Raw genomic sequence first — 16902 nt, forward strand, 5'->3', positions numbered from 1 at the left:
AGTCATCAATCACCATACAAGTTAATGTTCTCTTTTTTTCTGGTAAAAAAACTTACTGGGGCATAGATTCGAAGTAGTCATTGTCATTACTTAACCTGAACTCCCACATAACACATACCATTTAGTCTCAAATATTCTGGACATTAAGCACAAAAAAAGTGTTAGCACGCAGAAGCTGTCTAAAATGAATTCCCATTTTTGGTGAATAATAGCAAGACTCAACACCATAGTTTTCCGCCCAAGGAAAACTCATGGCAATTGACAAACATTTGAGAAAGCTTTATCATGTCTCTACCATTTTAGAGATATGGAAACTGAAACTCAAAGGCATCAAAGTTAGGCATAGAGAAATGAATCTGCAATTAAAAGCAAGCAAAATTTATATGCAGCAATGAAAGTCTGCAAAGTAGGGTTTAAATAAGATCTGAGTGCTACAGAGGCTTGCTGCCTGGGCCTTCATTTTATCCAAGTCACTACAGAGTCCACGCAAAATAAAGAATTTCTTATTTCTTTTACAGAGGGAAGCTGCTGCTTATTTAATTTACATGAATTTGATTTATATTCTTGTAGGGGAACAGCACAGTGGTGAGGAAGCAAATGGTATATTTTTCCACAGAAGAAACTAACAAAGTTACAGAAAGCAAATGTTCTGTTCCATAGAAGGCTCCACATGCCTGTCTAATGCAGCCATATTTCTGAGGTTAAATGATGCAAAGATAAAAAGCTGACTTTGTGAAACAAAGGTAAATAGCAACCCAGATGCTCTCATTCATATTCTGAAGTTATTGCCATCAGCTCTGTGACCAACACATTTCACAGCTTGTGAATTTGCAACAATCATAAATTAAGGCAGTAAGAGAGGACCAAGTATAGTCCTATAAACCTTTGAAAGGGTTTGCTTTATTTATATTCCAGTTGGGGATCCTACCAGTGCTCTGAAGTTTATAAAGTATTGGAATCCAGTAGAATCCAGTCCTCAAATCATTCATCTTGTATTTCTGATGGCCTGGATTATGACTATGTACTTGCACTGCTTCACAAGTTCACATACAATGTAAAGAACTATGATTTATTCTTCGCCCTCTTCCAAGCAGAACTAGGGCCACCAGGTGCAAAAAACTGTGCAAACTTGGCATAAAACAAGATCATGTCTCTAAGGAAGTGGAATAACCCTTCCTTTTCAGAGGCTTCGTTTAGCCCTCTTGGCTGTCACATGTGAGCAAAGTAATAAAAAACGAATCTGGAAAAAAAGCTCCTGAAGTCACTGAATTTGGTTCTGAAGGCATAACCAACTATACATAAACCTAAGCACTAAATTCATAAACAGATTCCCTTCTAAAGGAGCTTGTCCTTCTAGGTGAGAGGTACCAATGAGACATGGGAGGGAGAACCTTGTAATGTTGCACCATAAACATTATTCCTTAACATCTAAGTAATATGTAACAGCCTTGAATTCTCAGAATGCAGCATTTGCACTTACCCTACGTTTGTTTCATAGAACATTTTTTCTAGGAAAGATTGTATTTAATGATGCTAAACTGCATTGAAAATATTTGTGACATCTGTCAAATTAATTTAAAAAAAATTCATTAGGGTCAGTGTAACTGCAATAAATACAAAATTAATAGCAAGGGTTTCTTTTAGGGTTACACTAAAATAACATTTGGGATTTGTCTGAATCTGACAAAATCCAGGGAATTGGCTATAGTCACAATTTGTCCTTAATTTCTTTGTGCCTAGATGAGAACAGCACTAAACAATTTTTTAAACAGCACATATTTTTTATTCACTACACTCCATGTGCTGGAGTAGAGGAATTAAACTCGGGATTCGCAGTCAGGCAGTTCAGCTTCGTTCAGCTTACAGCTCTCCTTGGGCAAGTTACTAACTGTTTTGATCCCTTTTTGTAAACTCTGGAAAACTACATTTAATTCTTCCCACAGCTGTTGTGGGACAGAGTTGTCATCCATTAATGACGAACAATGCTCTGAACCTTCTGCATGGAAGTTGACAACACGGTGGCAAAATGCTATTGTTCTCTGTACTGTTAGCAGTGCCTACTGGCACATGCTCAAACAAAGTTTTAGATTTAACCCCCACTTTCCCGAGTTCACTCCTTCTTTCCCTTTCTGCATTCCCTATTTTCCCCTCACGACACTATGTCTTAGAAACACACACTCTCTCAGTTCAGAGAAAAGGACACGACAAAATTTGGACCTCTGTGCTGCAACAATTAGGATCACTGGAGGATGACATTTTTCCTTCAATGGATTTCTGTATGTTCTGTTCAAAATATGAAAAGCCAGAGACAAATTAAATCACGTTAAATCTGGAATAGTTTTGAAATTCGCCAAGTCAACTACTTAATCTAAAAAAACCCTAATGCACAGTTTTAATTGTGAATGTATGTGCCAAGTCTTGCTCACAGCTCAGTATTTTGAGAAAAACATACCAGGACATATGACTGAATCCTGTATCTCTTAGCTAAATTGATAACAGACAGACAGGTAAAATTCTTTTTTTCCAAATTTACATATGAATCTTTTACCAGTTGTACAGAAGAAGACATTCTCACAAGGCACCTCTTAAAATTGCATTTTTGTTACTTAGGTCCAAGTGACAAGAAAGATGAATCATGTCTCAGAATTTATTCAGCATTGCTAATTAAACTCATTCCTCGAGGCCTGGGAAGCACTAAACCACTGGAGTGTAACAGTGAAAATTAGTGATTTGAATAGAAGAATCATGAACTTTGGAAAAGAAAACATTACCCATCGGTGGAGCTCACAAAATAGCCCTTACAGAAACTAAACAAGATTAATGAAGGTGAAGTCAAGAAAAACAACAGCTTTTAAAAGTCCTCATATCTTATTTTCTAAAGAGTACAACATAAAATAGACTCAGTGCCACTAAAAACCTTTAACATACATATGTACATTTAAACAAAAAACAGGGAAGCAAGTTTTAAAGACCTCACCTTACTGTATTGCACAGAAAAAAAAATTCAGCAAAAATAATTAAAAAAATATTTTAAAGTGCAATCAACCTTCCAGTATTTCCAAGTATTTGGGTCTAAATTCTGACCCTTCAAATTTTGTCATATTTTGCTTAAAACTGTTAACCTAGATGTTTCAGTGCTACCAGTAACGTTTATGTTCAGTGAAAGAACTATGCGTCCTTCCCAAGTTCTTGCTGAAGAGCCTGGAGACCCGCACATCCAGAACACAGCCCTTGAGGGTTCTGCTCCTCTGCATTTCAACAAATGAAGCGCAGATACGACAACAAAAATAGCACCATCTGTCAGGATAACGTGGAGGCATGAGCAGCTATTGCATCTGGAAATCCACACTAAAGATAGCATAGAGGAAGCCCTCAAAATCAGAAGTCTCTGCTGAAACACTGGATTTAATTCAAGGGCTTTTTCCTGGCAGAAATATCACAGGGGCCACAAGATGCTGCCCAGCAGCTGGTCAGGTGTATCCTGCTGCACACAAGACCAAGACTTCTGGTAATGGCACCTAAGCTTGGACCTCTGTGGGACCAAGAAACTGCAAAGCAATAGCTGCCACAGATGCCTCTCTCAGATTGCCATGACTCCCAGCCTGCTGTGTGCCATTCAGAATCTGGCACTTGCCTCTGGACTGACTTTCCAGGGCGATGACCTTCTAGGGAAACACCGGAATTCCAAAATACCAGACTTCTCCTGTAAGTTGGCCATGGGAGACTGTGATTACTTAAGGCAGCATCATGCTGTGACCCCTGCTGTCACTCTCAAATCATGCTGGAACATTCACGCAGATGTAAATCCCACAGATGTCAGAAGGCAGCTATGAGGAAACCTGAATCATTGCTGGTGAGTACGGAATTGAACCACTATAACTGTAACAGTGGGGTTAGAGATGCCCTTTGCTTCACTAAAGAATGAATACATAAATGCATACATAAATGACTGTAGCACAGACACATCTAATGTAAACCACATTTCAGGACTTTATAACTTGCCTGTAAACATCTGCTTCAGTGAAGATGGGATATAAAACCCCTGTCTTCTATTGCGTTTCTTTAAAAGAAGGGGGGAAAAGAACGACGTAGTATGTTAAAGTAATAACATCCTAGGCGATTTCTTTCAGTTGGCTGGATTATTCTGGGTTTTATAACACTATATTGAGGCTACAGTGTGTTCTGAGACATGGTCCATTTAGCAAGCACTTGCAGCTTGCCTAATGTTTCCAAGAGTAGAGATGCAACAGCAAACACGGTGCTCATAACCTACCCTGAGAGTAAAATACAACTTTGCCAACAGCAGGATCAATCTGCTATTGACCAAGAGTTGTAGCCTGTTATAGGTGTCACCCTTTTGGACAAACCCATCTAATTTGTGATTGAGCCATGCTCTGATAAATTTTATGATGCTTCTCAGTTTTTCAGATCTAGAGTCCTTAGCAACAACGGAGCTTCCCTCCAGTTGCTAGCTGTTCTGCATATATGGGCACCTAGTCCTTTCACTATAGCATATACGAATCTATACACTCAGAAACCTATTACTACAACTCATCTCTAAGAACAAAAGAAAAGCCCTTTTTTAAAAAAAAAAAGTATCCAGCTTACCAATAGGGCTCAGCTTTTAGACATAAAACCACACTGATATATGAAACCACAATACAAAACCCATCACCTTTATGACAAGAATATTGTGGCAATAAGAGTGCATCAGCTCTTGAAATCCTGCACTGTTTGGTGATCTGCTCCACTGAGGTTCTGCAGAGATCCATTACCTCTAGAGGCTATGGTCTGGACCGAGCAACAAAACACAGAAATGTGATCTCTGTCAGCCTTCACATGGCACTTACAAACTAACACGTGCTGCAACATTACTGACTACTCTTGTTCAAAACCATCAGATGACTGAACATGCACAGCCGTATAATTTCTCTTTAAGCAGATAGTTTTCTTGCTGATTTGGAAAAGTGGGAGAACCCCACTCCATCAATATACACTAGGCAACTGACACAAAATGCAGCCAAATGCTAACAGGAGTTAAAACCATAAAACCAGCTATTTCCATTGAAGCTCTCTGAGTGTAGAATTCTTGGTAAGAACATCCCTTCCTACAGTGTTTACATTCAAAGCTATTCTCCAATGCAAACTACCTTTGACCAGTGGTTTCAGTTTTGAAAAATGCTTGCTTTCCAGAATGCTAGGTTAATATCAGGAAAATGAGATTTGAAAGGAAAACATCACTTGGAACTGAATTCTGAAACTGTCCAGTAGCACTCCTCAGTATCTAGTCTTGCTACAAACAAGTTCAGTAGCAGCAACAAGTAAGCAAAGCTTTCCCTGAAGATGAATGGCCAAAGCTACGCATAACTGTTCTAGTATTGCTTACTTCTTAGTAGAGTGAGAAACTTCTGTTTGCTCACTTTGTCACTTTGCATTTGTTGCACATTGAACAACTGACTAAAGAGGCATCTATACTATTTATGCTCACTAAAGATACCAGATCTTCAATTTAAAGGCCAACTTGGGCTTCTTTTTAAATATGGGGAGTTGCTCACCAGCCTGGGCTGTGGCACCAAGGATGCTGTTGCATCTTCCACAGGCAGGAGGAAATGGCCTGCCTCTTGTAGGCAGGATCGGTACCTTGAGTTAGTTAATTAGCTCATTATCTTTAACTCAGTCCAGCTGGGTAGTAATGATTAGATACCATAATTCCCCCGTTTTGTTTTACAATTTTTGGTTTTTTTCAAGAAGGCTTTAAGGTGAGCAGAGACCCGGTCCACTCATCCAACTCCAGCACACTTCCCTCCCACAAATACCACATCAGGGCTTGCGGCTTTACCTTCTTCACCAAAGGACTCTCACTCGGGCTCCCGGCTCCAGCTCTGGCTCTCACGAGGGAGTCGGGGCTTCTCAGGGTCTCAGATGTATCACGTCGGGGTCACCAGTTGTTGCTCACCAGCCTGGGCTGCAGCACCAAGGACACTGTTGCATCTTCCACAGCCAGGAGGAAATGGCCTGCCTCTTGTAGGCAGGATCGGTACCTTGAGTTAGTTAATTAGTTCATTATCTTTAACTCAGTCCAGCTGGGTAATAATGATTGGATGCCATAATGGGGCTTTAACATTCAAATATCAGATCTGAACCTTGTATTAAGCAACACACTTATAAAATCTTCCACATGGCAAAAGTGCCAGTGCTTCTTCTTCCCACATTTCTGCACTGTGTCCTGTCCCATCATAATTTTTCATATGAAAAGTGCTTTCATAATATGTTAATTTTCAGTATTGCATACAATAATCAGGAAACAAATTGCTTAAATCAGAGGAACATAAAATTCAGAAATAGTGTCAGACATTACTTTAGGAGTATACATTTATTTTAGAAATACTGTGTCAGTATTTCATTAGGCAGCACTAATAACTAACCTGCAGATTTTTTGTGGCATGCTGCATGTTAGTCAACCCGCTCCTTCACTGAGTTGAAGGTAAGGTAGACATTCTTAGGTGGACAATTAACACAAGTAAAATGAGTTGACCTTAGCATCAATTTCTCTTCATTGGCTATGTTTCTATGACTGGATTGCATGCAGACACCTACACTAAACAGACAAGATGAATCTTATCCTCAGTATACAAACATGAAGCATTTTTTTCTCTAGGATCCAAGTTCATATTTCTATTTGTTGAGATTCATTGTGCAGCCTTATCAAAGCTTGGCTAGAAGGCTATTATAGTCCCTAGTTATATTAATTTTAGGATGTGCTTTTTAGAAGTGGTTTAGAAAAGTAGAGCCAGCGTCTTTATTTTGAGGTTTCTTAGAGCTTTGTCATTTGGAATTCTTCACAAGTGATTCAAGAAATGAAATACTGTAAAATCCAGCAGAGCTGTAAAACATCACAAGTTTATAAGTTCTGATCAGTTCCCAGTCTTGCAAATATGCAGCAGGAAGGAGTACTGAGAAGGGATTATGGAAAGGTTAATTAAAGAATTAACAGTATAAAATACTGTCTGACTAAAGGTATCACAATCAAATAGTTATCTAAAACTGTTGCTTTTTCAGTAAATTTAGACCTTGCTATGATGACATGGCAGTAGACAGAAGCCTGCACTCAGCTGTAAATGTTAAAGCATAAACTTTTTGACAGTGTCAAGTGGTTCCCTGAAGATATTTCTGAGACAAGAACAACAGGATACAGTAAACTTAAAAACAACAGAAGAATAACATAAAGGGTAGTACCTATGCCTAAGTTATGGAAGCAAGATACAGCTCTTCAAAAATAGAGATTTATCATGAAAGTTGACTTTACAGAAAAAAAAAAAAGAAAAAAGTGAAAATTATACATTATTTATTTGAAATACATAGCTCATATTATAAACTGTAACTTTTTAAAAAAAAAGTTAAATTACAAAAACTAGCAGTGCATTTAAATGGTTAAGAAGTTTCTGAACTGCTCTATTTCCTAAGAAAAGATGTTCTCAGGTTGCAGCTACGCTGAAAAAATAGCTTTCCAGCATTTGAGTACTTTTAAAGAAGGTATTTCTAACACAGCAGCACATTAGTACGTCCTTGAGGACAGAGCAAGACAAATACATATCATGTATCACCGTGCTCTTAGAATTAAACAGCAAAGGAGAACAACAATGGTAGGGTAACTCCTAGTGAGAGGGATTCTTCAGAAACGGAAAAGTGCACTGTTTTAGAGATACCTCTGCTCTCTTGTGAGAATTTTATACAATAGTAGCATGCTGCATTTCTGGTACTTTAGAGAGGGATCTATCCTTCAGAGCTTTCCTTCAAGACAACTTATGGGACCTTTTCTCACAAAGAGGGTCAGAGCCACAGACAAATGATTACATGTACGAAAAGATTTCTTGATGAGGAGAGACAGTCACGATGAGGACCATACGGCTTAGCGAATTACTGAGGAAGAGGGTATTCAGTGGATGAGTATGAAAGATAGAAAGATACAGAGAAAACAGGCACTCTGGATTTAGTCTCTATTATAACTGACTTTTAGTTAAACTAAAGTGTAACAGCACATAACACACAATTAACTAGTAGAAACTCTGGCTTTACCAAGCTTGGAAAAGGAATTGAAAACATTGTAAAGACATGCTTCCTACTAGTTTCGGAACAATACTTCTTACAGAACATCTTCCACTCTAATAAAATTGTAATTGAAAGCACTATAAAATTGGTGTGATTCCATGGATCAGCTACAGATCCCTTACCATTATGATTTAGTAATCAATGACAGATTATAAAAACATTCAATGCTTTATTAGAAAAGGAAATTACATTTGCATTTCATGGCATGTCAAACAGTGGCTGAGAAGAGACAAGGAAGAACATTTCCACTCCTTTTCCCCTGCCTTTCCCGGACAACTTGTTCCGACAGCTTGTTCTGGAGTTCCATCCATCACCCTCCAAATCATCCCCCAACAGCCACGATCCGATGCAGCATACCAGTAATTTAAACAGCTACATGACACAGCATTACATGCTCCTGTGTGACCATGTTAATGCACTTGCAAAACCGCATGCATTTGCAGAACATATTAATAAAGTTTTCTTTAGAGACTTCCTCTTCAAATTTAAGATTACACACACTGTTTACAGTGTAGATGGTCACCAGAATGGAATTTAACTATCTTAGCCATTTGAAAAATATTGCCATATCTTGGACATTTAACAAGGTTTCCACAGATTTTATATGGGTCAAAGGGAGGGAAAGTGCTTCTAAGATACTTTTAAGATAACGTTTCCATTCCACTTAGAATGGAAACTGCTTTTTTGACACCTAAAGCCGCCAAGTTCTTGATCTGCTTTTCTTCAGGTAGAGAATCCATTAAGTGATGAACAACTTCACAAACAGGGTTATGTGCTCTTTACACTTTATGCACATGGCCTCAGATTTTTCCAGCTACTTTGAATGTTTTTGATGTGTGAATCAGCCATGGGCCCTTGACTGCAAGAGCTACAGAGTACAGCACTGAGAGGTGAAGGCAAAGCATGCTGAACTCTCATGACTCAGTTGGTGGATTTGGGGGCATTATTCTGGCACCTGAGAGAGTTGTTACAGGATTCTGTGAAGTTTTTCAGGATGCTCGAAGGAGCACATGGAACAAAAGCCCTCAAATTTCAGGTAAGCACCATTCTTCTGGGATTCATTTTAAAAAATTAAAATCCAGAACTTCCTATCTTGCTTGCTCTAACAGCAACATTTTCTCTAAGGTCATCACCAGATGAAAAGAAAGTTTTGTTTACCTTTCAGTCTACTCAGACAAGATATATTTTGTTTTGGGAAGATGCTTGGTTTGTAATGTAAAGTGCTCATTGAAAAATGTTTATGTTTCCTCTGTATGTAAGGTTTTCCGGAGTCTTTGGTGGTGTCATAAGATGTATTTCATAGCATGCTCATACAAGAGTAGGCTGTTTAAATTACTGTGCAAGACCCTGTAACTACAATAAAAGCTGCAAAAAAGCAATGCTAGCCATAGTGAAGCAAGGCTTGCGTTCTGATAAAGCTGACTCCACATTAAATACTTGGTGTGTAACTTAGCAGAAGGTTCTTCCCAAAAATTACAACCAAATACCATTCTTTTCTTGCCTTTTTTGTCTCCCAAGAGAGAAAAGAGAAGGTTGATAGGAATAAATACGTATTTAGATAGGATATATTCTTTGACTAAAAGTCTAACTTCGCAGTTACAAAGGAAGCATGGTACATTCTTTAACTTTGTATTTTCATCACTGAATCAAAGACATCTGAAAAAGGTAATTCCTAAATAAACTGAAAAAAAAAAGTGAATTTCCTAAAAAAAACAGTACAGGAATGGTATTTTTTCAAAATTAACTCCATAGCAAAAGGAGCAAAATGCTCCTCCTAAAAACCCAAGCATCAAGTTCTTTCTCTGAAGTTCGGATTAACTTCCCCATACATTCTTCTTCTTACGAGAGACTGATATTTAATGAACTGTATTAATTTGTTTGTGTCTGTTTTCGCTGGGCACCTAGAATGGCCAAGCTCCTTTGCTTTGTGTAGACACAAAGGGAGACCACACCATTTACCAGAACAGAAATCACTTTTCCTTATTACAGTGCAGCATGCTGGTTGTTGTATTGGTTGCCGTTACTAGCTGACAAATAAAATAATTCCTTACATTATTCTTGCCCAAACTCACCGTATTGTAGTTCTACAATACCTGAAGCATGAATATACAATATTGGTTTTAAGTATCTAAATTGTCCAGTTGGTCGAAGAGCTTGGTACTGCTGGAGGAAGTGTGGCAACAGTAAGCAAAGACCAGAAGGAGAACAAAAAATCTGTAATTAAAATGATGTTTTGCAGAGTGTGTGACAGAAATCACACAAAATCATTCCACAGAAATATTAAAAAAGTTTGAGACATAACTAAGTAATTTAGACACAGTTTTAGTTTAAGTGTAAACTTGCATACGATATATGTGATTATATAAATATAAACCCCAGAAAATCTGTAGATAAATTACAAAAATGATAACTATCACTGGATAAAACCCACTATAGATTAATGAAAAAATCTGAACAAATCCTGAACTGCCCAAGAAGGGTACACAGTTCTGATAGTTCCCTTAGTACAGACGGTGGGAGTAAAACATATCCACATGATAATCACATCCTTACCAAAATTGAAAACGTATGTGAAAGTCATGGTGGTCTTGCAAAAATATAAACTCATAAACGATTTCTTGATTTGGTGTCATCATTCATTTCTTTCATTTGAGAAACCAGTTTTAGTGGGACATACAAAGATTGATGGCTTTTTCATAAAAGGATATTTTATGAAATAGTGAAATGTAGCATATTTCTACCTGATAAATGCAGAGACCTGTAAACTTTGAACCCACATTGGCCTTTGTTGCTCATGACCCTGTTTAAGTGATTTATTTTCTTTTAACAACTGCAGTCTGCAGGAGGTAGAATATACTGTGTACATCTTTAATTCTGTTGAAAATTGACCAGTTTAAACAGAATGGCTGACATTAGAAGACCTATTACTGAAAAGTCATATTATCTTCATTTCAGTATCCCTTTTAGGACCAGTATTTATGGTTGGAGAAAATATGTACTTTATAAAAACAGCCTGGTAGGCTGTTGCAGAGCGATGGAGGAGTTGGCATCCTTAGCCCCACATCAGGGTGTCTAGTGGACTGCATCAAAGCTAGAGACTCTGGGAACCTGGCATGTATAAAGGTATAAAATCAGAAAACTTGCCTGTTGTCTGGAAGAACATCCTGAGGGAACTGAACACTCCCCAACCTTGTGAAACTTTTGGATTTCAAAGATTTAGCAAATTCTAAGGAAACAATACAATGCTAGAATTTTTATGCCGGGTTCTCAATACAATGGTAGCTTTAACTGAAAAGAATTCAGTTTCTTTCTTGCCCTCCCTTAACTGCTTTTTATTTATGTTGTGTTAACGTGCAACAAAGTCAATTAGCATCATAAGCATACTTCCTACTCCATGGTAAGGATGCCACAATGCAAGATAAGCAGATCAGTCCCCTTCTATGTGTAGGGAGAAACAATCACGAACCCAAAACATTTTCCGTACAGAGAGTTCAACTTTGTTTTTCACAACAGCAAGGACTCATGTCAGGTGGCTTTCCCAGTAGCATGCCACACTACTGCTCTAATAATCTTCATTAGATGACTGGCCTACAAAATCTTAGCAGGCTTTAATAAATATCTCTGCATTATCACATAGTGCTCGAGGCTCCATCTTATAAAATTAGATGGATACGATCAGCAAAATGAGTAATGTTTTTCTAACTCTGTTTTGAAGTTGCTTGTTCATGAAATGAGCTTCTTAGGTTTAGAAGCTTAGAAGCAAATTCTGTGTTCGTGAAACAGCTCACAAATATATGGTGCTGTAATAAAAATAATAAATGTTTAAAGCTCCCTTACTTTTCTTTACTCTTCATTATTAGAAATAAATCTTATGAAGCAGATAAAAGTATTACAATTAATCTCTCCTGAATGGAGACAGTATGTACTATTCTTTTCAATACAAGAGAAACTGGCTTTGACTGGAGTGGCAACAACTGGCAAACTGATTTTATAGTTTTGATTTATTGAATATTACAAAATAGACTTTTTTAATAACAACTCCATTTAAGTATTCATTAAAATGGAATTAGTACAAGCAGGGCCAGATTCTGATATCCATATTCTTGTCAGACAGCATTTTATTACAGAAAAGTCTCACTGACATCAGTGGGATTACTTGTAAAAGACCATTCAGCATGAGTGAGAACACAGAGCTAGAGCCTAACAGGGTACAGAGGACTACAGAGGTTTTAGGTACTCCTCCTCGACCCCAAAAGTGCCCCACACACCCTTCAGCAATGGCTGGAGCAGTATGTAATTGTGTGCCCCAGGCATCTCATCTACGCTGGTGTGCATCAACTTCTGGATCTCACCAACACAAAATACATGACTCACTGTGTCCCTACCCCAGGTATATGGGATGTGAAATATATATCTTCATCCTCACAAAGGAAATAATTCCCAAAAGTTGATTATTTTGCTTTAGACCTTATGCTAAAGATACTTATCTTCATAGCTCTTTCAGTTTAAGCAAGTTTGACCTGAAGAATGCACAGCACATGTTGCCATAAAAAGGCACTACAAAGATGGATTTTGATTTATAAGAAAAATCACTCAGAAGGAAATAAAGCAGGGGGCTACAGTAATGGATCTCATTAAAGGATCAAGGCTGCATACTCTATTTCTCTAAATCACACAGCAGAAAAGAAGACCATCTTGCGTTTTTGTTTTGTACATACCTGATTTAAATATATATATATATAAATAAATTCCAGTGAACTCTTGTGATGGCGCAGGGTAAAGAGAACTGGCTTATTATAAATACTGCTGATATAGTTAGAAAAAGCATAGTGATTTTTCCATACATAACCTAAAATGTCTCTCAGACTGAGTTCTAGCACCTGTACTATCTTTCTTTATTCAGTAATCTCTATAACAAGCAGGGGAGAAGAATGAGAAATTTGATCTTTATATGTAAAGCAATGATGTATGAGCAATTAGGTGAATATCCTAATTTATCTTTCATTCAAAATTATTTGGCAGCTGATTTTGGAAAATAATCTCTATTATATAAGTTGTACTTTTATATTTTCATTACATACACAGGTCACATGTGGAATATACTTCTACTTCCTGATTGGGTAAACATAGTTAGAATCCAGTCTCAACAGCAAATACTTCACAGTCTATTCAGTGTACATAGAGCCCTTCTCCCTCTAAAAGGCTGCTGTTTTTAGCAGAAAACTCATTTGCCAACCAAAAAACCAATATGGCCAAAGCCAATTTGTTTAATATTTTTTTTAAATCTAAAAAAAATGGTCTGTTTTTGCTTGTAAGTATAATTAGTAAACAGATTACTTATTATTGTTTAACTTTGGTTTAAAAAATACAGAATGCTAAAGGTTTCTATTGTATAACTCTCGAAGGTCAGACTTGAAAGCTTAGACTTCAGGTTCCACTGAGATAAAGGCACTATGCCTTGCAAAGTTATGCTATTATCCCTGGTTATAATCTTCACCGACTTCAGAAATAATTGCTTTCCTTAAACAAAAGGAAGTCTGATTCTAATTTGCTATCTAGATCTACATTCTTATATTCTTTTTATAGATTTTTGAACAAGTTATCACTGGCATCTTCCTTCACTCAAACATAAGTGAAAGTTTTATCTTACTTCAGATATCACAAAAATAATTTATGACTAAGGAAACAAAACCTTTTGTCTCACAATATATTTCTCTGCGACAGCTGTGGTATTTCACTGAAAGCACAAAAGCTGTGATGGTCTGGACTGCAATCAACCATTTTTAATAGGAAATTTTTACAGACTTTTAATAAGATCTCCTAACATAATTTATGGGGAGAGGTTTTGAAGTGAAGAGGCATTGTTTGGCAAAGTGTTCTTCCTCTAATCTCAGGAAATTTAAATAATCGAGTGCTCATTTCCTCTAAACTTAGGATTTCTTCTAAAAAAATGGTTAAGAAAAACACCTGCTACTCTAGCAGCAAAATAAGTGTATCTAGAGTCCAAACAAAATACATTTCTAAAAGGCTTTCCAAAGGCAAAATGCTCCATGTCAGAACTCAGTATTATTAATAATAATGCAATATTGAATTTTGCTTCTTAAATTCAGAATATTTAATAAATATTTTTAATTAAGATAGCATGCTGGTCAGGATAATTGCAGGTATTTTTTTTAAACTGCTACAGTTGAGAGAATTGTAGTAAGTGGGCAAATGTGGAGAATTTACAAACAGTTCTAGAAAACTAGATAAGCACCCAAAAGTTACTATACTTATTGAAGTTTTCCAGAATTCCTCTGACTATAGAGCTTGGCAGGAAGAGTAAGGACAGCAGCTTCCCCCTGAGATCTCTGGTATGTCTTGCAAGAAGAGACTCAAAGGGTATTTTAGCACTTTCCCTTAGTTCCAGCTAGAAGTAGTAAAAAAACCCAGAAACACAGGTAGGAAGCACATTTCTATACATCAGCAAAGCTAATCAAAGCTCCTGAATATGAAACAGATTTAGTTTGGCTGATTGGGATATTGGATGAAGTTCTGAATTATTTTTCACCCTTCCTGCGTAACTCATTGTCCGTAATTCTGACTGAAGGTAACAGCTCACCTAACTGTGTTCCTTCAGTCTAGGCTGGTTAGAAGATCTCTCCCGAGGGAGAAAAAAAAAAAAAGAGAGGAAGAACCTTTAAAGGAAGGACTCACGAACAGCTCAACTACCTTCACACTGCCCGCGATTCGCCCAGGTCACTGTGTGCCGAAGACCTCCAGAGGGCACTCAGCACAAAACGTACCGCACCGCAGGAACGAAAGGCGTCTACGATTATGTCATAGGCCAGTTTTCACAGAAAGCGGTTATCCTTACCCAGTTTTCCGGAAAGTCAACTCAGCTTCCATCTCATCGCTACAGATACAGAACTGTAAAAAAAAAAAAAAAAAAAAAAGAAGAAAAATAAATTCTGAAGAGGGAAAAATATGCCACCAGAGTCTGGCCTTCTTTCCTATATTGAAGAAGATCCGTTTCATCAATGCTTTTAACAAAAGAGGATCAGTTTCTAGAGTCAATCCTAAACCCCTTATTTTCAACAGCTGTCTGTGGATTTCCAAGAGCTGTTGCCTCCACAAAGACTGCTTTTTAACACGCGTCACCTGAAGAACGTTGTTTTCTTCAGTCACTACATTCAAAGCATGCAGGGCAGAGTATCACTTCTTTAGACTCTCTCTCTGGTTTGCCTACAAAAAAAACAAAAACCAAAAACCAACAGTTTACAGTGGGTGCTAGCCAAAATTCTTTCCCTTCCAGCAGCCAAGACTTTCTTGGATGTTTCTTTCTCCATGTGTATACCTGTATACATACACACACGGATACACACACACACATTAGCCAGTTCTAAAACTGCAGTGACCTGCTTTGGGTTCCTGCTGTGGCCTGTCCCTGGGGTGCTGCTCCCAGCCCACCCTGCGAACCTGCCTGCTCCAGGGGATCAGCTCTACGAGGGTCCCCAGCCCTGGTCCACCAATCCTGTCGGCCTCAGAAGGGACCTCTGGCTCCCTCGGCAGAGCTTTAACCCTATCCAAACCCTCCCCATTTCTGAACTGGCTTCCCAAACTGCAGACAGCACTATAAACAATTGCCTCGTTTCCACAGACAAGCCATTATTCCAATAAAACTGAAACCCACTTTTTCACTACATCCTTTGTACATTGGTAGTTTCACAAAACGTATACTTCTCTCTTTATATTCAAAGGGGACTTCCGGATGCACAAGTTCAAATCCCAGCTATCATCTATCATCTTAATTCTTCTGGGACAAATAAAGTATTGTGCAACATACCATATGTGGATATTTCAGCAGAGTCATGTCCTGTCTACCCAGTGTGATCAATGGTTATTTTATTCTTCTGTATTTAGAACAATACATGGCAAACCTCTATGTGGGTGCACTACCTAAACAAAAAATTGACACTGAGGTTGGGAGTCAATGTGACTTGGACCATTTATATCCCCTGGGGTATCTGAGACATCTGCAGAGGAATCTCAAGACACAGCATGGGATCCATAGGAGACTCATGGCAGCTTGTAGCCACACACCATATCCCAGAATGCAACCAGGCACTGGGCACATACTTCAGCACCTGAAATGTGTCCTAAAGATCTATGTATCAATCGAATGTATGATGTATCCCTATTCCCTCAGTGTGACAGATGCCAAGATAACATTTATTCTATAATTTATTCTGTTCATACTTGATGTAAGCCACTTGCACTTCAAAAATGGTTTAAAAATCAGACCCCATTCCAGATAGGCATACAAAGGAGAGGCCTGTCTCTATACCTATCTATAACTTCCAGAATGCTGACCTATGAAATACAAAATACTTCTAGGACTATCAATCAGACAGTATTAAAATAGTCTGTTTAAAAACACTTTTAGTTAAAGTAGAGATATTATTTAAAAAATACTACCCAAACTAGAATAAATTAAATAGCCGAGATTTAGATGACAGAAAAATGAAGAGTTGAACCATTATTCAAAAGCAATACAAGCATGTAGATGATCAAAACTAATTTGAGTAATGAACTTTATTAATGGCACTGTGGGCCTTTATCAGGTTCATTGTGCTCAGTGCAGTGGAAACTCAGAAGCAGGTGCTACCTCTGCTCTGGTTATCAGACTCAATAACTAAGTCCAGTTATTATTTGGCCAGGTTTGTAAGAGAAAATAAAGAAAAAAATAAGGTTTGTGTACAGCAGTGTTACTAACTTAGGGAATTTAGGTAAGCTTTTAAAAGACTTTTATCT

Source organism: Tauraco erythrolophus, chromosome 6, assembly GCF_009769465.1.
Source record: "Tauraco erythrolophus isolate bTauEry1 chromosome 6, bTauEry1.pri, whole genome shotgun sequence".
Lineage (NCBI taxonomy): Eukaryota > Metazoa > Chordata > Aves > Musophagiformes > Musophagidae > Tauraco > Tauraco erythrolophus.